The sequence below is a fragment of the Cetorhinus maximus genome, unplaced genomic scaffold (assembly GCF_964194155.1).
Source record: "Cetorhinus maximus unplaced genomic scaffold, sCetMax3.hap1.1 HAP1_SCAFFOLD_598, whole genome shotgun sequence".
In the NCBI taxonomy this organism is placed as follows: Eukaryota; Metazoa; Chordata; class Chondrichthyes; order Lamniformes; family Cetorhinidae; genus Cetorhinus; species Cetorhinus maximus.
Window position 1 is genome coordinate 130,455 of NW_027596540.1, and position 20,810 is coordinate 151,264.

Genomic DNA, 20,810 nt, shown 5'->3' on the forward strand with positions numbered 1-20,810 from the left:
CCCAGGGAGCAGGACTTGGGACAGGGACAGGGAGAAGCTCCCAAACCAGGGCGAGGTCCCAAAAGGTAGTTCCAGGTAAGGAATGAAGAGAGGGGACAGGAATAGATCCCCTTGAATGAGGTAAAGGAAAGGAGCAGAGAAATAGGTTCAGAGTTAAAGAAGGAGCTGCAGTGAGCAGACTTATAGTGAATTGGGCTTGAGAGAAGCCCTGAAGATCCGAGAAGGCAGCTGAAGGTTGGTGACTCAATGCTGTGGGCTGTTGGGTACCTCTTTGAAGCAGTGGTGTTCTGCTTGGCACAGCCAAAGATCTGAAATTGTGCTTGGAATGTGATGCTTGAGTGTGCTCGAGAATCCAGGGGAAAGGAATCTCAGAAGGAGAGATTAAAACCCTGTGAGGTGGGCCATTGTTGAAACTGCCCGAGTCGGAATACTTTTGGAAAGAATTCCAAGGCAAGGTCTTCAGATGTGGAGATCAGAAACCCTCATGAGAAAGACAAAGTTTCTGTGGGATTGATTGTCTCACAATGTGACAAACGTCTGGGTGGGGTGTTGAGAAATCCATGGAATCTGCTTTGGTCGCATCTGTCATTGAGTGTTCAGAGTGTGTCAGAGAGAGAGGACAGGAATTTTAAGCTCTCTGATAAGAAAAATTCTGAGGCTCTTGGGGACAGTAGTTAACTGAATAATCAGCTAATAGAACTCAGTAAATTGATCAGTTTAGCAGAGATGCTACTGGAAGATAGAGTTTAGGGAACTCATTTGTTCACTTTGCAGTTGAAGAAGCAAAGAGTTCAGAATGTGTTTTTTGGGTGTTTCAGGGAGAGATACAAGTTGGGTGATAAGCATCGAGTGAATGCTCAGGATTTCACCGGAAGAAAATTGTTTGCAACTGTGGCAGTCCGAAGCGAAAAGCTTTTGTGTCAATCTCGTGGTAACTCTTCCCTGTAAAGATATTGTTGGGGTAAAGGAATAGTGTGTGTCTGAAGTGTCTTCTTGTGTTGGTATTGAGATCTTTCCCATTATTTGTCTGGCATAATATAGTTCATTTTTTCTTGTTTAATAAATAGTTTATTCCTTGCGTTAGAAATTCGTCAACAGACTCCTGTTGATGACTTTTCCTCCACGGTTTCTTCAAAGAAAATTAGGATCTCTCAAACCAGGATTCACTCTGGGATCTTATTGTCCAGTATGAACGTCAGCTGGGATCGTAACAGTAATCTGAAGAGAGAACAAAAGAGCTGTGAGAAATACCAAAAGAATTGGAGAAACAAAAATCGTCTTTGGCTCATCTTTGATCTGAAAAGAAAAGTTATGTAAAGTTGATACAATTGTGCACATTTGAGAATGTTTGCTCCAACCTTTCCGCAAACAAGCAGAATAGTTAACCCTTTCCACTGTGACAATTTGAACTAAAGACTTTGCCTTTTAATGGTTTGGCTTTATCCCATTTGTTACCTTTTAAGACAAAGTACTTGAGAACGGGAGATATGGGAGAATTGTAAGTATTTCTATCTCTGATGTAAAAACACCATATTACGTGAATATTGAGTTGGACAGTTAAGTTCCTCCAGGGCTCATAAATGAGATAGAATGATAATTAATGGGATGGCCCACTTTGAGTAAAAGATAGAGAAAATCATATGAACAAATGGAAATTGTAAGAACTCATCCTGGGTATAGGTCAATAAAATAGCTCAATTTTGTATCCATGTACATTTAAGCGGAAGAAAGGAAAGTGTAAATGAGACTAATAAGTTGAAAGCCTTTTCTTGGAGATTTTAGTTTTCTTGCCTCTGAACTTTTCAAGGTAAATGCATTTAATTGTCTGGTCAGTACCTGAGGAATTGCACCCTGCAATGGGGAGATAAGTCAAGATCGTCAGACACCCTCCTGATCTTTTGGTAAGATTACCTGAAAGTCAAGAATGGCTTGTATCAGACGGCATGTGTAGCATGATATTGGGATACTGGTGTGAGTGTGTAGATGTGATTGGTTACTTTTGAAGTAACTAACATGTTGAAATGCATGGTGAACCTGCTCTGAGGAATGAATCCCAGACATGCTCAGGAACTCAACAACATAACAGCATAAAGTGATTAATGTGGTTAGTAGGATGAGACATTTTATATTATCAATGCATTACACATACTCCATGGAGAAACAGACTTTAAAACAATCAGGATAGAAATAAACACATTAAATTCCACCTCTTACTGTTAATATTGTATGGTCCATTGTTACACTGGGTGATCAGCCCCCGTAGCAAATAGTGTGAAATACAGAACAACATACTTGGATAATAACTGCCTCTAATTTCCTCTTGGTATTACCGATGATGCTAAGTCCCCTAACGTTCATGGTCTGGTTGATGAAGAGAATTCAAAGACAGGTAACAAGGAGAAAGGATATAATGGAAATGTTTGCACTGACCAAGAGAAAAGCTTTGAAGCTACAAAAGGAAGAACATTCTTGAGCCTCAAGGTGGGGAATGTAGACAGAGGGAAGCCAGGTGAGGAAGATCTGAATAATTTTAATAACTCTATTAAACATTTCTCAATAGCAAAGGCACTTACACAAATTAAAACTAAGAATCTGCAATCAGAGCAGGTTCTAGGAGGTCCTGTTGAAGATAAGATTGGACATGAATAGACCAATGATCTGAAAGGACAGATAATGCATGTTCTTGACACTGAGCCAGGGTCAGGAGATGAACTCAATACAAAGACATTATTAGGTCTCTCATATGAGATTTTCAGGCAAACATTGTGTGAAGAGGAATAACATTATCTCACTGCCTGTTCCAATGTGGAATTCACTCAGGGCAGGTACAACATGTATTAGAAACAGAGTAAAGGTCCCGCTACACTTTCCCATCAAATATTCCCAAGGTAGGTACAACAAGTGTGAGAATTAGAGGCCGAACAAAGCTTCTTCCAAATCGTCTCGTTAAACATGTCCAGGGCGAGTACAGCCCAGCTTAGATACAGAGAACTCCCACAACATGCCACATCAAACAGTGCCACAGAGCAGGTACAGCACGGTTTTGATAGAGAGTTAAACGCCCTCGACACTGTCCCATCAAACTCTCCCAGCCTAAGTAAAAACATTACTCTCCTGCAATCTCACAACTACGAATTGGCTGGGATGTTGCAATATGAAGAAGCCCCACATATTTGTAAGGTGGGAGAGGCTGTGTCCAGCAGATCCCTTCCTTCCGGGAGAGGTGGGGCCTTCCCCCACCTGTACGTTACGGCCCTTCTGATGAAGATTGGCCATATTCACCCACATGGAACATTCTGGGTAGAATGCTTCACCATTTATATGTTACAGAATGGAGGGGAAGGTCATGCATCATAATCATAGAAAAATAGAATAGTATAAAACAGTGAACATTTCCCACGAGTGCTGGGCAAAATGAATATGTTAATTGGAAACAATTATTGTTAGTTGAATTTCAATACTTTAGTTTATAAATTGAATCCTGTTTCTCTAACTGTACTTCCCAAATTAGATTCACAGCAGCAATTTTTTTTCCCTCTGAGCCCCTGAACTCTGACAGTGTAACAGTGTTGGTGAGTGGTGATTGATTCACAAGTGGACTGGATCTCTGAAGGTCAATCATTTCCCTCTTTCCATGTCAATATCTGTTAAAGATATGGAGTTTGATTTCCCCCTCATTTTTAACCTATTTCCAATATTTAGATGGACAATGTTTCACTTTTTCTCTCTTTCAGTAGTTAAGGTAACATTCTTGGTCTTCAGAATGGAGTAAAAATTTCGATGCCTTCAACCTTTAAAATTACCATTGTTTTGTGTAAATCCCTCCACAGCTCAGGATCCACGCAATCACCTTGTACACAAACTAGTTCTAGCTGGATTCCCTGACCCTGGAGCATTAAAAGACCCGTGGATGGAAAAACTGCTGGCTTATGCACATAAGATGGAAGGAGAGTTTTACTCGGGTTTCTGTATAACTTGGATCCGATTTTCATTGATTTCCACACCACCGCGCTCAAAAATCCACGTCATATCAAAATAAATCTCTATACACTGGTTAGGACTTTCCGTGGCGGGGACATTACCCAGCATCCCTCGCAATGGTGAATGCCTCCTATCCGCACTACAGGAGAGCAGTGCGCACGCGCATTTCTACCCATCGTTTGGAGCATGCGCAATGATGGCTCTGGAGAGCCGCTTGTCTGTCGTATCACCAGAATGGATGCGGAATCGAAGGGGAGGGTTTCTAAACACCTGCGGAAGGCCTCATGCCCCGAAAACAAACCTGCAGCTTCGGGTCTCTTCCCACGAAACGGCCTGTTGGTTCAGCAGGGAGCATAATGCTCGCGTCTTGGTGACGTAACCGAATGGGCGGACTTTCACGGCCTCTGTTCCCATCCGGGTCCTAGTGTCCGTTGCATACATGGGTGCCCAGGTGATGTTTGCAACCTCGAGGAGTCCATTGGCCATGCATACATTCGTTGTGAGAGTTTGCAGCCCCTGTATCGTTACCTGAAGGCGCTGCTCCTCAGTGTTTGATTACAATCTTTGCCTGTCCAATGTGGAGGGGCTAGGTAAGTTAGAGGATCTTCTCCTGAACCTGGTCTTGGTTAAAACAACAATTTGTAGATTGAAGATGGTCGGGGGATATGGTGGGCGTGGGGGGGGGGGGGTGCGGGGTGGCGACAGTGGCATGGCTTCACACCAGCTGCCGGCCTCTTTCGCAGTCTCGCCTGTGCCCCAGTAACTCTGGAGAGGGAGCATGTGGTGTCCACCTTCATCAGCTGGTGGGGACATCAGGGTACAGAGTGATAGACAGGGTATAGACACGGTGAACAAGATTCTGGTTTAGATAGAAATGTTCTCTGAATTCTTGTTAGGGGTTTGTTGCTGATGTCACTTCTTTTACCTTGATTGAACCCATCTTTGTAGAAACAAGAGAAGAAAGAGTTTTCTGTAGGAACTAGAATTGCCTATTCTGAATTTCAATCCTGGGCTGATAGTGATACTGACACTGTCAACTTCTTTTCCAGGGATTAGAAGGAGGTAATTTGCAAAAAATTCTGCAGATCTGACAAAGTCACTCGATTCATCAGGACCTGAATATCATTGGCAGTTGAACGTGGAAGGAGAATTTTTTGTATGTTCTGCCTGTGGCTGGAAAAACACCAGCACATACATTCCGCAGTGAGGGTGTTCCAGTGCCCTGACTGTCGAAAGAGCTTTAACCAGTTACACAGTCTGAAAATACATTGCACCATTCACAGTGCGGAGAAACCATACACGTGTTCTGTGTGAACGAGACTTCAACTAATCATCCAACCTGGAGAGACACAAGGACATTGACACCACGGAGAAACCATGGAAATGTGGAGACTGTGGGAAGGGATTCACATCACCAACTGCGTTGGAAATTCATTGACACAATCACACTGGGTAAAGGCCGTTCATCTGTTCAGATTGTGGGAAGGGATTCACTCGACTAACCCACCTCACTGCACACCAACTCGTTCACTCTGACACGAGACCTTTTAAATGTTCTGACTGTGAGAAGAGCTTTAAAAGAAAACAAAACCTGCTGACTAACCAGCGAGTTCACGGAGAGGCCGTATACTTGTGCTATGTGTGGGAAGGGATTCACTCAGTTATCCAGCCTTCAGTTACACCAGCGAGTTCACACTGGGGAGAAACCATTCACATGCCCTAAGTGTGGGATGGCATTCACTCAGTTATGCAAACTGTTGGATCATCAGAGAGTTAACAGTGGGGAGAGGCTGTTCACTTGCTCTGTGTGTGGGAAGGGGTTCACTCAGTTACCCACCTTGTTGAGACACCAGCACATTCACACTGGGGTGAGACCGTTCACCTGCACTGATTGTGGAAAGGAATTCATCTCACTTCACACCAACGTGTTCACTCTGACATGAGACCTTTTAAATGTTCCGACTGTGATAAGAGCTTTAAAGGCAAAATGGACCTGCTGACTCACCAGCGCAGTCACATTGGAGAGAGGCCGTTCACCTGCTCTGTGTGTGGAAAGGGATTCATTCAGCATTCCCTCTGACTGAAACACCAGCGCATTCACACCAGGGAGAGATCATTCACCTGCCCCATCTGTGGGAAGGGATTCTCTTGTTCATCCACCCTGCAGACACACCAGCGAGTTCACAAGTTGCAGGGCTTGGATTCTGCTGTTATTGTTGCTGTTAATCACATCCAGGACTGAACCGTTTCATTTTGAAAGTTAGAGTTTGTTTCTGTTGGTGTTAGTAATCCTTGTAACTGGGCTGGAGTTTAATATTCTGGGTATAGGTTAAATAAATCAGCTTTGTGTCAAACACAGTGTCCCAGTCCTTCATTTCTCTAAGATAAGAGGAGACTGATTGGTGTCCTGTTACCAACTGTTGTATTTTTGGGCATTTTCTCCTTTGTTAATGGAGACTTGTATTTATATAGCACCTTTCACAACTTCAGGACGTCCATAAGTGCTTTACAACCAATTAAGTTTTTTGAAGTGTAGTCACTGTTGTAATGTATGAAATGTTGTCACCAAATTGTGCACAGCAAGATCTCACTAATAGAAATGTGATTGTGATCAGATAACCTGTTCAGTGATGTTTGTTGAGGATAAAAATGAAGCAGTACAGCAGGGAGAACTCCCTTGCTCTTTGGAAGAACATCCTGGGAACTTTTACACCCAAATGAGAGGACAGATGGGGCCATAGACTGACAGTGCTCCCTCAGTACTGCATCAAAATATCAACCTGGATTTTAAACTCATGTTTCTAGATGTGGATTTCAACCCACAGCCTCCTGACTGAGAGATACGAATGCAAACACTGAACCACAAATAACACCTCATCATTACTCCAGATTATTTCAGTTCTCGTACCTTCAGTTACTCTCATGGTCAAGTGTAAGATTTTAGTCCAGGAGTTACAGATTACCCAAAAAGGGGTTTGAAGTCGTAGGTGTTTTGAAGCATTTTATTAAGAAGCAACAGTTTAGATACGATACATCAGTTAAAAAGGCAGAAAGGACATACAACCCATCACAGGTGAGAACGGTTTACTGGTCCCTGATTGGACAAATGGATAGGGAGAAGCAAGAGTATGTTAATCTCTGTGGCTGGAGGTGACAGTCTCCTCGGAATGGTTTACTGGTCCTGGATCAGGGGGATGCTGATCTCCTTGGCTGGAGTTGGCAGTCCCCTCGGAATGATTTACTGGTTCTGGATCAGGGGGAGGCTGATCTCCATGGCTGGAGGTGACAGTCTCTCCCTTTCTCGGTTTCTTTAAGCCAAAGTGTTCAGCTGAAGCCAGCATAGATCACTGAGAAGTTCTTTCTTCTCTAAACTGATTTTCCTCTTGAAAGGCTGTTTGTATACATTATTTCTGGGGGTCTTTTGTCAATCGCTTATTCAATTATCAAGGGATAGATTTTCAGGTTAATCCCTCCTATTTCCATTGGAAATCCTTGAAGTCATTTAGTGGTTCATCACTTTCTAGGGCATCCTGTTAACCTTTACTTAGACAGTTGGTTTACATTTGGGTCATGAGATTCCTCCCCCATCACCCTCCACTGACCCGATCAAGTGTGTCTTGTTTCAGGGTGTGTGCTGGAGACATGTCCTTGGCAGAGATAACAGGCTTACACTGTCCTGTGTTTGTCAACCCAGGAAGCTTTCTTCATAAGTGAGAGAGAGAGAGAGAGATTCCTACAATCAGTAAATTTCTTTAAAAATTACATGGTTATTGGACAATTATTTCTTCCAGATCTCCCCACCTTGAGAAGGAAATATCCTTACTGACTTTTCACAAACCAATTTCTGGCTAACCCAGTTATTTCTAAGCTAAGAGCTTGTTTTCATAATTTCATGATTACATACCATCAATAACATACTCAAGTTACTAGAATTATCAGAATCAGCAACACAAACCCTTGAGCTGCCAAGAATAAATGTAAAAACTATATCCAGTAAACGTGATAGCTATCAATTTCGATTCATCCTCCCCACCTGCAGAAAATCTCACACAATTCTAAATTATTGGCATGTCGTAAATACATATGGTTCAAACAAAAGTTCCGGCGCAGAATTTAAAGATTTTCCAGCTCATTCTTCACCTGCATTCACCTTGTGGATATTTTCCAACTGATTCTGGACTTTCTTCAATTTAATTTGGCCTTTCTGAAACTCTTTAGAAAGTCTATAGAGATATATTCGTAATTCTCATCATACCCTTCTACAATCACCAGGATATCTCTCACCCCTGGCGTGTCCATGTTCTCTGTCAGCCTATCTGTCCATCGTTCCCTGTAATATGTTAATGTCATTATATACTCCTGGCTTCACTTAGGAATTTCCCCATTCACATTTAACTAAGACTGTTACTTCTCAAGCCTATGACCTCGACCACTGTGATCCTGCTCCTAACACTCCTTGTAAGATTTAGGTCTGGGAGTCACAGATTACCTGAAAAAGGGGGCCGAGCTCAGAAGTGATTTGAAAGTAGTTTATTGAGAAGCAACAGTTTAGATATGATCAAAGAGCTAAATAGACAGGAAAACAGATGACCGGTGACAGGTCAGAATGGTCGACCAGTCCCGGAGGACAAACGGACGCATGATGTCTCAGAGTGAGTGCTGGTCTCTGTAGCTGGTGGCTGCAATCTCCTCTGAACGGTTTACTGGTGTGAGCCAGAGTGTGGGTGCTGGGCTGAAGCCAGTACGAGTCACTTTGAAATCGTTTTGCTCTCGTGAGCCTGTTTTAACCTTCAGACAGACAGTTGGTTTAAATATGGGTCATGAGATTCAATCACATCAGGGTTAGAAATGTCTTGTTTCAGGAAATGTGCTTGAGACGTCCTTGGCAGAGATAACAGGCCTGTCCTGTGTTTGTCATCCAGTAAGCTGCTATGGAAGCTTCCTTCATAAGAGTGAGCAATTTCTATAATATTCCATAAATTTCTGAAGATTTCATAAGTTTATTAGACGGCGATTTCTTAGTCCATCACTTGGATTGGACTTGTCTCCATTCCTGTGCCAAGGGGATTTCTGTACTAGACAGGAGGGGTAACATTTGGGGACTCTCGATTCTCCAAACCCCATTCCCCTTCTTTCTGGTGGATAATGGATGTGTCACTGTGCTTAATGTGCAAATCAGTAAGAATTGTCAGCAGGGATTAATCAGCACTTTCTAACTGGAGATGTTAATCAGTGGAACCTTTCAGACACTGAATTGTAGAGTTCGTACCAAAGATCAATTTAGGATTGAAGAAAAGTTCATAATCTTGATGTAAACTAATTTCTGATGAATGTCACAGAGTTGTGGGGAAAGATCAGACAGCGGTTCTTAAAGGGACACTGCCGTCCCAAGAACACAATCAGCTATAGATTCAGCATATTAAACTTCAACCCAGTTACAGGGATTATTAACAGCAGCAGAGACAAACCCCAGCTGTCAGAATGAACATGGTTCAATCCTGGATATGGTTAACAGCAGCAATAACATTAGAATCCAGTCCGTGCTGTCACTTGTGAAGTCGCTGATGCCTCACCAGGTGAGAGGAACAAGTGAATCCCTTCCCACAATGGGAGCAGGTGAATGGCCTCTCTCCTGTGTGAACTTGCAGGTGCAGACTGAGATTACTTGAATGCCTGAAACTCTTTCCACAGGAAGTGCAGCTGAATGGTTTCTCCTCAGTGTGAATTCGCTAGTGTGACACCAGGTTGGATGAATTAATAAATCCCTTCCCACACACAGAGCAGATGAATGGCCTCTCCCCAGTGTGAACTCGCTGGTATAATGCTAGGTTGGCTGACTCAGTGAATCCCTTCCCACACACGGAGCAGATGAATGGCCTCTCCCCAGTGTGAACTCGCTGGTGTGAGATGAGGATGGTTGAAAGACTGAAAGTCTTTCCACAATAAGAGCAAATGAATGGCTTTTCCTCACTGTGAACATGCTGGTGCCTCAGAAGGTTGGAAGAATTAATAAATTTCTACCCACACACGGAGCAGGTGAAAGGCCTCTCCCCGGTATGAACTCACTGGTGTAATGCTAGGCTGTATGACTGAGTGAATCCCTTCCCACACTCAGAGCAGGTGAATGGTCTCTCCCCAGTGTGAGTGCGTCGATGAGTTTCCAGCTTGGAGGGGGTAGTGAATGCCTGCCCACAGTCCCCACATTTCCATGGTTTCTCCGTGGTATTCGATGATCAGATGAAGCCTTTTTCACAAACAGAACAGTTCCTCCCCACTGTAAATGATGCAATTTTTTTTTCGGCTGTGTAACCGGTTAAAGCTCTTTCCACAGTCAGTGCGCTGGAACACTCTCACTAGTGTGTGCGTGTCTCGGTGTTTTTCCAGTCACACTGATGTTTGAAACCTTTTCCCACGGACAAACATTTCTCCTTACAGATTCAAGGGCTGATGATATTCAGGTCCTGATGAATCCAGTGACTGTCAGATCTTGATGTGATGTTCGATTCAAGTTACGTGTCTACAAATTCTCCCCATGTAATATCATGTAAAAGGGGTTTACACAAGTCATCTCTGTCAGTACAGGATAGAAATTCAGAACAGACAATTCTAGTTTCAATAGAACATTTTTTCCCTCTCTTATTCCTCAAAGCTGCAGATCCCCATCCCACACATTCTCCCTGGGCTGAAATCCAGACAAAGTGTTGGATAATTCTTTCTGTATCCTTTTAACAAGTTTGTACAACTAGAGAGAACAATATGTTTGATAATTCACTTTATTCATTACTCGTGTTAAAATATTAATCTGAAACAGCCTGACCAACCATACAGAATAAAACATGAGCCTTGTGTCCAGAACTTACTGTGTCGAGATTTAATGAGCAATCGTGAAGGTGGTTTCTCCACCCCTTGTGGCTGCGTCTTCAGTTCCCTCAGCCCCAAGCTCTGCAATTCCCTCCCTACATCTCTCCGTCTCGACCTCACTTTCCTCCTTTAAGGCACTTTTTAAAACTGCCCTCTTTGACCAAGCTTTTGGTCACCTGCCCTCATATCTCCTCATGTGTCTCGGTGTCACACTTTGTTTTATAATTTTCCTGTGAAATGCACTGGGATGGTTTCTGATGCTAAAGGCTCTATATAAATAGAAGTTGTTGTTGTTGACTGTAACCCTGACCTCCTGATTTACAACAACCCATTGACTTCACAACAAACTCTCTCTCTGATTTTTTGCCTCCTGCTGGTTTGCGGCCTCTATAAAGATGCCGGCCGTAAACTCAGGCCTGTCGCCGGGAGAAGCCGCAGCTGTTTCCCCCGCTCGATACAAACGCGGGACCAGAAGCTTCTTATTCAGATTTGGGGCCGACAGGCCTCACTCCAGCTACAGCATCAGCACTGCGCATGCTTCAACTCACAAAGCCCGGTGATTGATGGCAGGTCCGGACCAATAGGAAGAGGGGGCGGTCTGGAGGACCGAGCAGCAGCGACAGGTCCCCCAACCAATCGGAGTGAATGAGGGGCGGGGCTGAGCCCGGATCTCCCTCATTGGCTGAAACTCTGCATCATTTTGAAAGCTGATTTGTCACAAATTCCAGCGGGAAACTGGACTTTTTCTTCGCGGTGACAGGCCCGGGGGCAGCGGGCTCACTGGCCGCCATCATGCGAGTGGGAGTCAGGGAGGCGGGGCTTCCTCCCCGGTGACAGGTCCGGGTTACCCGGGCAACCGGCCGCCGCCATCTTGAGCTGAGGGTTTTCCATCCGGGTCTTGAGTGAAGGAATGGACAATGAGCTGGAGTCAGTTTGAAAACTGTTCAGAGGAAGGTCTGAAATCACTCAGAGCAGGTGAACGGCCTCCCCCCAGTGTGAACTCGCTGGTGTCCCAAAAGCGTGCATATCTGATTGAATCTCTTCCCACAGTCGGAGCAGGTGAACAGCCTCTCCCCAGTGTGAATTCTTTGATGCGTCAGCACGTAGGATGACCGAGTGAATCTCTTCCCACACTTGGAGCAGGTGAATGGCCTCTCCCCAGTGTGAACCCGCTCATGTACAGTGAGGTCAGATGATTGGCTGAATCCAATGCAACAGTGAGAGTATCTGAATGGTCTCTTGCCAGTGTGAACACGTTGATGGGACAACAGTTCCCTGGAACTTATACAGCACTTCCCGCAATCTGGACATTTAAAAGGTCTCTTGCCAGTGTGAACTCGCTGGTGCCTCAGCTGGTTTGATGAGTAAGAAAAGTCCTTCCCACACTTGGAGCAGGTGAACGGCCTCTTCCCAGTGTGAACTCATTGATGTGTCAGCAGGTGGGATGACTGAGTGAATCCCTTCCCACACTCAGAGCAGGTGAATGGCCTCTCCCCAGTGTGAATTCGCTGGTGTGTTAGAAGGTAAGATGAGGTAGTAAATCCCTTCCCACACTCTGAACAGGTGAATGGCCTTTCCCCAGTGTGAATGCGCTGATGTACCCTGAGGTCAGATGATCGTCTGAACCCAATCCCACAGTGAGAGCACTTGAACGGTGTCACATCAGTGTGAACACGTTGGTGAGACATCAGTTCCCCAGAGCTTTTGTAGTGCTTCCTGCAGTCTGGGCATTGAAAAGGTCTCTCATCAGTGTGAACTCGCTAGTGTCTCAGCAGGTTGGATGAATGAGCAAATCCCTTCCCACCCTTGGAGCAGGTGAACGGCTTTTCTCCGGTGTGAATGCGCTGGTGTGTCAGAAGGTGGGATGAGGTAATGAATCTCTTCCCACAGTCAGTGCAGGTGAATGGCCTCTCCCCGTTGTGACGACCCTGATGAATTTCTACCTTGAATGGATAATTGTATCCCTTCCCACAGTCCCCAAATCTGCACAGTTTCTCCCCATTCTGACTGCATTTATGTTCTGACAGGCTGGATGAATGGCTGAAGTCTTGTTCACACACAGAGCACATGCACGGTTTCCCCCCATTGTGAACAGTGCTTTTTCCTTCCATGTTCAAAATCTGATGATATTCAGGTTATGATAAATTTTGTGATTGAGGCAGATCTTGATATGATGTGTTTGTGTTTCTCGACTGCAAATCCTTCGACTTCAAATATCCTGTGAATTTGATTTAAAACAGAAAAAATGGAGTGAGAGAGAATCCCAGAAAAGCAAAGGCAGGTTGTGATACTGAGCTGAATTAACCTGGTAATTTGTGGGGCTGGCACTAGGGAAAAGTGACAACGAAAGTTATCAAATTGTCATAAAAACACAATCGGTTCACTAATGTCCTTCAGGGAAAAGAATCAGTCTGTGTCTACACAAGGCTCCAGCATCTATAGAAGGAAAGGGAGAGGTGGGAGAGGCAGTGGGTGATGGAGAGGAATTTTATATATTTACAACTCGACAAGAACTTTGACAGAATCTCACAAACCCTCAACCTCCAGCACCTCGAAGGACCAGGATAGCAGGATTATGAAAATGCTATCACCTCCAAATTCCTCTGCAAGTCACACACCAATGTCTTAGGCTGAGATGATTGGCCTCCAACAACCACAAGCACCTTCCTTAGTATTGGCCATGATTCCAGCCAGATTCCCCCCTCCCAATTCCCATTGATTTCAATTTTACTCGGGCTCCTTGATGCCACACTGGGCCAAGGTAAGTCACTTTCAAATCATCTCTGGAATTTAGCTCTTTTGTTGAGGTCATTAGCAAGTAAGGGGCCAGAATCAGAGGTATGCAGAGTGCCTAATGTCATGGAATGGCAAAGCATGGAAGGAGGCCATTCTGCCCATCATGGCCACACTGGATCTTTGAAAGAGCTGTGCACTTTAACATCACAATCTTGCCCTTTCCCAACAGCCCTGCAATTTTTTTCCAATTTGAGTATTTATCCCATTTGAAAGGTATTACTAAATTTGCTTCCACCACCCTATTAGGCAGTGCATTCTGGAGCATAACAAATCACTGCATTATCTCCCTCATGTCACCTCTGGTTCTGCTGCCAATTACCTTCAATCTGTGTTATCTGCTCACTGACCCGTCTCACACTGGAAAGTGCTTCTCCTTATTTAGAGGGTATAGGGCTTGAGGAGGTCACAGAGATAGGGAGGGGTGACTCCATGGAGGGAATTGAACAAAAGGATTAGAATTTTAAAGGCTGAAGTCGCCAGACATCTCCCCCAGTACAGAATGTGGATCACTAATTGCATGAAGGATGTTTCTTTAACTCATAAATGTGCAGAAATCTGAATGATTGTCTCTCTAAATATCACAAATGGTTGCATGATCAATGAGGAATTAATCTATATCTTTAACTAACAACAACATGGAACGAGGGAAATGAATGACCTTTAAACACCTGCTCAACTTGGCACAGAAGCATCTGAAACAAAGGCCAGGAACTCCAGGAAGATGGTGGCGTATTGATAATGTCACTGAACTTATAATGCTAAAGCTAATGCTCTGGGGAGATTGGTTCAAATCTCATCAGCACAGCTGGTGCAATTTAACTCCCTTTAATAAAATCTGGAATATAAGGCTGATGTCAGTAACAGTGACCAGATCATTGCAAAATCAATCTGGTTCACTAATGTCCTTTAGAGAAGGAAGCCTGTCATCCTTACCTGTTGTGGCCCACATGTGACCCTAAGTTCACAGAAACGTGGTTGACTCCTAACTGCTGCTGCAATGGCCGAGCAAGTCACTCAATTCAAGGCAATTAAGATGGGCAACAAACGCTGGCCTTGCCAGTGATGCCCACACCCCATGAAATAAATAAAAATACTGATAAATGTTAAATAATGTTGTTGATAAAAGAGATACTCCTTTAATTTTTCAGAGATGAATGATTCCCCAGGGGTTCACTCTGACTCTTCTGACTGACTGACTCAGGGTCCAGTCCTCAATCCCCCCGATTGATGACTGAACTCGCTGCTCCCTTTGCTCCTCCGGCCTCTGAGCTCCTCTTGCTGTTGTTTCCCAGGACAGTCAATGCCCGCTCTCCGACATGACCCTGTCAGATGGAGTTCAGGGGCGCAGAGGGAGAAAAGAAAATGAGGCGGTGAATCTGAGTTGGGAGAAACAAGGAGAGAAACAGGATTCAATGGAGAAACTGAGCGGGGGGCGAGCGCAGCCTCAGGAGCAGCGAGTGCGGCTCTCAGAGGCCGAATGAGAGCGGCCGGGCCCGGCGGCCGTGCGGTGATCTCCCCGGGCTGGGGGTCAGGGCTGCCCATTAAAGCGATGCTGCAGCGCCTCCCCCATCCTCGCCGCCGCTTCCCGGTTTCTTCTCCCGTTTCCACCGAGTCCGACTCACAACAAAGGAGCCGCCCAGAATGCCCCGCGGCTGACCCGGGGGAGCACGCGCACTCTCAGCGCCTGGGGAAAGGCGTGAGTTGGATAGAGCGTTTTCTGGGGCGCGGGGGATTATGGGAGCTGTGGCTGCCATTAGGAACATGGTCCAGTGCAGTAACCAGTAGACCGGGTATAGTGTCTTATAAAAAAGGACATGATCTAGTGTATTATAATCAAGAAGAAGGTCTAGGGCAGTAAGCAGTAGACTGGGTCTCGTGTATTATAAACAGGGTCATGGTTTAATGTAGTATAAGCAGGGATAGGGTCTAGCGCAGTAATCAGTAAACCAGGTCTAATGTATTATAAACAGGGACAGGGTCCAGTGCCGTAATCAGTAAACTGGGTCTAATGTGTTATGAACAGGGGTAAGGTCCCGTGCAATAATCAGTAGACCGAGTATCATGTATTATAAATGTACTTACAAGGCCAGTATTTGATGCCGATCTAGAACAGGGCCTAGTGTGATATAGGTAGATATCATTAGAAACATGATCTATTACAGTAATAATTGAGACACTGTCTAATGAAATATAAACCGAAACAAGATCTATTACAGTAATAACTGAGACAGGGCCTAGAACCCTAGTAACTGTATGACTCTCAATGAATTTTTATTTTGAAACCTGCAATGTGAAGATCCAGACTGTGACAAGGACTCTTCCTCTTCAGGAGCTTCCTCCAGAGGGGACAGACTGAGACCTTCTCCAAGGCCGCGCCCCATGAGCCCACGTGAGTTTGTGTCTGGTTCTTACCCTGAGATTTAATTGCCTGGTTTTCGGTGGCTCCGGTTAACCAGTTCCTGTTAGGCTGTGGGCCTGGAGTTTCAAAAAGATAGCCCTGGGGTTAAAGTAGCCCGGCCTTGCAATCTAAAACATACATGTTAGCCTCCGGTGTGTGAGGAACTGGAGCCCCACAAGAGAAAGTGAGAAGTCCTAATGTGAAGCTGTCTAAAGTCTTGTTATAATTCAGGGATAATGCATGTGTTTTAGGCTGTGTGATCATCCTGTTGGTCATTTTCTATTCATTTTACGGAGGTTTTGGGTTTAGATTTCTTTCTGTCTCTCTCCAGCTTTCTTTCTCCGTTTATTTCTTCGCTTTGCGCTATTGAAGTCTTGAAGAAATAATGGCAAGTGAATGGAAAGCCTGTTTATGAGATAAACCCACAGCAGGGGAAGTGAGCTGCAGAAGGGGCAGGGAAAGACTTTACACATGGGGAGAGGGGGGCAGGAGTTTGAGAAGGTAGGAATCATAGAGGGGGCTGTTGAAGGGGGAGATTATACAGAGGGGGTGGGAGGCTGCTGTTGATTTCGGAGGGGGGTAATTAGAATGTACATGGGGACAGGGTACTTGCACATGTTTGAAATAGTGAGGGTTCGCAGCTGCATGTTTTAAATGGTGAATGTAAATGAATGAATAGCTGACTGATGATATACCGAAGTCCAGAGAGATACGGGGTGGGTTGGGAGGTGGAGGGTGGTGCTGGAAGGAGTGCAGGGACTGTTTTGATGGTGGGTTGGGTATTATTTGGGGGTTTGAGAGAGAATATTGGAGTGGGCAAATGCGGGGTTAAAAATGGCGCGTGGAATTTGGCGGCCACAACAGAAATGGCAGCGATAAAATGATGCGGAGATGGAATAATCGCCTGCTGATAATCGCAGGGAGGAAAAGAATGGGGGTTGGATAGTTGCGGGAGGGAAAACAAAAGAGTCTAGATTTCGAAAGAGTATTTTGTGGCCCAAATTGTTTACATTGGATAAGATATAACAAAGAACCTCATTAAACAAATACGTTGAAATCTATTTTTTGAATTGTAAAACAGGGGAGAGCGCGAACGCAGTCCCCCACTACCACAAATTTTGCAGTCGAGTATCCCGCATTTGGGGACATCGCAGGAATCAGCACACCCGAAGTGCAATGAGATAGCCTCGACCTGGGAGAACAACCTGCATGATCATTGTTTGCTCCCCTGCCAGGTAAGTATGCCCTAAACTCTCACACGCTGCCAGCCGGCATCAAGCACTACCTCTCATAGTCACATACACTAATTTTTAAAAATCATAACGTCACCCTGTTCATATTTTTCCATTAAACAGCTCAGTTTTTCTCATGTATTGTAGAACATGCTTAACTATCCCTCTAGATGGAGAAAAGGTAGCTGATATACTGTCCTCCATTTATATTTGCATAATGCCTTAAAAGGAGACAAACCGCCTTCCTGGGCCACTGGCTGCAATACAGGTATTCGCCAATTAGTGGCGCTGTTCCCTCAATATAAGACACTCGTTAGGCCTCAGTTGGAATATTGTATATAGTTCTGGGCGCCACGCTGTACCTTGCGTGTCCTGCCATCCAGTCATAATTAGCAGATTCTTTCAGATAATATCACCACCTTCAACACCTCTTTGTTCTTTTGTCTGTGACATCTTTTGATTATCTGCTCCTATCGCTGCTTGCTTGTCCCTACAACCACCCCCCCCCCCCCCCAACCACTTCTCTCCCCCTCCCCACCACAACTTAAACCAGCTTATATTTCACCCCTCTCCTATTTTTACTTAGTTCTGTTGAAGGGTCATGAGGACTCGAAACGTCAACTTTGTTCTTCTCCGCTGATGCTGCCAGACCTGCTGAGTTTTTCCAGGTAATTCTGTTTTTTGTTTTGAGTTATGAAGATAGTTTGGAGAGGTTGGGACTGTTCTTCTGGAGAGGAGAAGGTGAAGAGGAAATTTGACTGAGGTGTTCAAAATCACGTGGGGGTTCGATAGAGTAAATAGGGAGAAACTCATCGAGGGAACGAGAGGGCACAGATTTAAAGTGATTTGCAAAAGAAGTTACGGGGAGAAGGCGGGAGAATGGGGTTGAGAAACTTATCAGCCATGATTGAATGGCGGAGCAGACTCGATGGGCCGAACGGCCTAATTTCTGCTCCTATGTCTTATGGTCTAAGTAAATGTGATGTGAAAAAAAACTTTCTCACACAGCGACTGGTTCGAGTTGGGAATGCACTGCCTGGAGGTGTGGTGGAGGCAGGTTCAACTGAGGCATTCATGAGGGCAATAGATGATTATTTATATAGAAACAATGTGCAGGGTTACAGGGAAAAGGCAGGAGAGTGGCACCAAGTTACAATGCTCAGAGAGCCGGTGCAGACACGATGGGCCAAATGGCCTCCTTCTGCACCGTAACAATTCTGTGAACTGAGGCAGAGTAACGTGTAATATAAAGAGAGACATGGTCGAGTTTGGTACTAATCAGATAGGGTCTAGTGCAGTAATATCTTGAATATAGCCGATTGTAATATAAGGAGAGATATGGTGCAATGCAGTAATAACTGAGGTAGATCCTAGTATGTTATAAATAGAGGCATTGGCTTAGTGCAGGAATCTGAGACAGTGTTTTCAGTAATGTAATCAGAGATACATTCTACTTTAACATAAATACCGATAGTCTATTTTAATATAAACAGTAACTCAATCTGTACTTTTGGGAGGTTTTAATTCCTCATTTATCAACAGAAACAGACATAGTAACAAAGTTTCAATTGTGAAACAACTTTATGGAGACAAAGTCAGGACAAGTTTATCAAGTTTCATGTAAACTACAGCAACAAGCTCTGGCAATGATTTACAGTTTAATGTGGGTTATTCTACCTGTGTCAAATCTGTTTCTTCTCTGTTTCTCCTTCTCTTGGCTGCTGGTCTCGGCTTCTTCTCCTCCACATGGCCTTGCTCAGGAGGATCTCTTTCTTGTTGCCTCTTATCCAATTAACCTCTGCCCCATCCCAATCAATATTCATCCCTGTGGTGATCATGCCCTGAGAATGTTTCTCTTAACCAATCAGGTATAGTTCATGTCAGCAATGTTAGTCTTAGTTAATCACCTAAATTTTCGTATTCACAGTTCATGTCAGGAATGTTAGCCTTGGTTAATCATGTAATGTTCCGTGTATTCACCATGGTTCTATTTCCTCGTACCTGCAGGCTGCTACATCCTGTTGCCATTTATCTCAGAGAGGCCCCTACATTCCTGCCTTTGGCTCACACAACCAATCTTCAAGAACTTTAGTTTTTAGCTGCAGTAAGTGTTTTAAAGATTGTCATTATTTCCCAGAATCTTTCTCCCGTGGAATTAATTTATATTATGCCCTATTTCTCCATTTTCCTTCCTCAATATAACACAAAAGGGGTTTTAACAGAGTTCAGTGTTAATAATTTTACACCATCTTCTATTGAAGACCTCTGGTTATTCTCTTTCCCACGAGAGAAAACGTTCTCTCTGTTTCCTCTCTATCGAAATCTTTCACAATTTTAAAGACCTCTATTAGGTCACCCTTCAGCCTGCTATTTTTCAGGGGGAAGGGACTCAGTCTGTCAACCCTTTCCTCATATGTATTTCTGGTATCATCCTTGTAAATATTCTCTGCTCCCTCTCCAGGGTCTCTCTATTTGTTTTATAAAATGGTGACCAGAGCTGTACTCATTACTCTCAGTGTGGTCTGACCAGGGTTCCAGGCAGCTTTAGCAGAACTTCCCCACATTCCAATTCCATTCCTCAAGAAATAAAACCTAGTGCTCGATTTGCTCATTTTATGGCCTTGCTCTGAATGATACAATTATACTCAGAGATCTCTTAGTTCCTTTTTTCCACCCAGGCTCACACCTTCCAAGTAATAAATGACCTCCTCATTCTTCTGACCAAAATCTACTACCTCACATTTAACTGTGTTCAACTTCATTTTGTGTGCTCCTGAAATCAAGGGGCTGAGGGCAGTGGTGTGGTGTGGTGCTAATATCACTGCATCAGTAATCCCGAGATTCAGGCTAATCCTCTGGGGGCATGGGTTCAAATCCCATCACAGCAGTTGATGGAGTTTAAATTCAATTAATGAATCTGGAATTGAAAGCTAGTCTCAGTAATCGATAGTTGTAAAAATCCATCTGGTTCACTGATGCCCTTTAGGGAAGGAAATCTACCATCCTTACCTGGTCTGGCCTACATGTGACTCCAAACTCCCACAACAATGTAGTTGACTCTTGTGCTGAGCAACCCATCAGTTCAAGGGCAACAAGGAATGGGCAACAAATACTGGCCTTTCCAGTGACCCCCCACATCCCATGAAAGAACAAAAATAAAATTCTGACCCCTTCAGCTCCCCACACCTACATCACTCCACTATTGGCAGAGGCGCTTTCACCCTGCTGAGGTCCTCGGGGCTTGAATTCCCTCACTAAACCTGTCTCCTTCGTACCTTTTCGACCCAGCTTTTGATTCTCTGTGAAGGGTCTCGGGACATTTTAATCTGTTCAAGGGTAAATCCAAGTTGTTGTTGTCACTGCCTTACATTGGGAGACTCCAGAATGTTACACAAACGCTTGGAAATTTTCAGACTGGAAACATCACTTTCAGTCAGGAACAGGTCGCAGTTTCACACCAATCTCTGATTTAACAGTTTGTTTGGTAAAATATCACCATCTAATAATCTTCATGAGATGTTAAGAAATTCATTGAATATTAA

The 20,810-nt window shown here is 44.3% G+C and overlaps 1 non-coding gene and 2 pseudogenes across 2 annotated transcripts in view; 1 reads left to right on the forward strand and 2 right to left on the reverse strand.

Moving 5' to 3' along the window:
- Positions 1–5,608: 5,608 nt before the first annotated feature.
- Positions 5,609–6,339, forward strand: LOC144674241 (uncharacterized; annotated as a pseudogene).
- A 1,943-nt stretch (positions 6,340–8,282) lies between these two features.
- The window catches only part of LOC144674251 (uncharacterized), a 30,571-nt pseudogene continuing 18,043 nt past the window's right edge, over positions 8,283–20,810 (reverse strand). The window contains exons 5-7 of the transcript XR_013574495.1: positions 12,136–12,766; positions 11,946–12,069; positions 8,283–10,145 (exon numbers count right to left, since the gene is read on the reverse strand). The product of XR_013574495.1 is annotated as an uncharacterized LOC144674251 (transcript). The remainder of the gene's footprint in view (positions 10,146–11,945; positions 12,070–12,135; positions 12,767–20,810) is intronic.
- LOC144674254 (U1 spliceosomal RNA) lies at positions 17,115–17,279 on the reverse strand. The gene has a single exon (XR_013574496.1). It is a non-coding gene; the product is annotated as a U1 spliceosomal RNA (small nuclear RNA).